Source organism: Asparagus officinalis, chromosome 6 (genome assembly GCF_001876935.1).
Source record: "Asparagus officinalis chromosome 6, Aspof.V1, whole genome shotgun sequence".
NCBI classification, from domain to species: Eukaryota; Viridiplantae; Streptophyta; class Magnoliopsida; order Asparagales; family Asparagaceae; genus Asparagus; species Asparagus officinalis.
Window position 1 is genome coordinate 22,438,951 of NC_033799.1, and position 1,494 is coordinate 22,440,444.

A 1,494-nucleotide genomic window follows, 5' to 3' on the forward strand; every position below is an offset into this window, starting at 1 on the left:
CTTAATTCAGAAGCAATTTCGGCTGCTTGAGGTATCAAGAAAGCCACCTCCTTAGTTCTAAGAGCCTCCCTCAGCTTCTTATAAGGCTTGGCAGTGGAACTCAACCCCTCGGTGCCTGCGTTTCTCTTATGGTTTTCCACCAATAAAGGAACGAGGCTTGCCCTTGCCTGGAAGCCAGTGGAGGAAAAGATCATGGATATGCCCACCGTTTGAAGAGACACATCATCAAATAGAGCATCACTCTCACGTGGCCCGACATAAGAACAAACTTTTTGCAGGTCCATCATCTCGGAATCACTAAGGGTGGCTGGCCTTAAAGTGTCTTCATTTGCCTCCGGTTAGATATAAAAAATATTCCTTTAAATCTAACTATTATTACCAGTTTCTCTTGACTTTTAATTATAAAAATCCAACCCGTTTGGACCTAGTTGACCTATTAAAACGTGAAAACCCATATCCATTAAAAACTTTTTTCTCTAACAGATATCATCTTTACTCTAACTCAATTTTGACGGCTCTTTCTCCTCTTAGCCTTATAAAAACTCCAAGAGAACTTTATCCAAACTGTTGATGGGTAATATGATCACACACACAGTAGCCTCATTCAAGAACCAGACATAAAATCAGTGAAGAAAGCGGCCCCTCTTCAATATTGAACAAACTGATCCTATCCTGATGGGTATATGATCACACACAAACTATTTTCATCCGTTTCTTTAGTGATTAAATCTCATCTAGCTCCTCTCAAATTCATTAATGATGTTTGTAGACTCAAGTTCATCCGTAAATGAAGCCAAAAGTAGTAGAGGTCCTCGGATCTGCTAGCATAAATAATATTTTTTTAATTAACATAGAATTCCTAATTAATTGAAAAGGGCTATGATAAGTTCTGATAAATCATTAGCAAGATCAATATGATTACATATTCATAGTACATATAACTAAAAATGATCTCCTCATTGGTCTCTCACCATTTTCTCATCATTTTCTCTAAACTAATCAAAGTTGAAGCAAAAAACTCACGAATACGACATCATATACACAATAATACAAATAATAACATGTGATCAATTTTAAACGAATATTTAATAGACAAACGAATCGAATATACATCTGGTCAAATACTAATCGTTAGCAAACTCAAATATTAAAAAAAATATTTGTTTATTGTTAAATGAACTACGGAATCGAATATGACTGAATAGTTATTCGAATAATTATCAAACTATTTGTTAATTATTTGGTTCATTTCCATCCCTATATGTGTTAGCAACTTCCATAATTTGGTGGACTATTTTTAAAATATTGAAGATTTGAGGGACTAATATTAAAATAACCGTTATTTTTTTGTGGGGGCCACTCATTGACAATGTGACTATAATTCACTAATGTTAATTTTTTGTGACGGGCACATTAACATTGGCGACAGAATAAAGCCGTCGCCAATGCTCATTGGCGACAGTCACCCGTCGCCAATACTTAGCGACGGGCGTC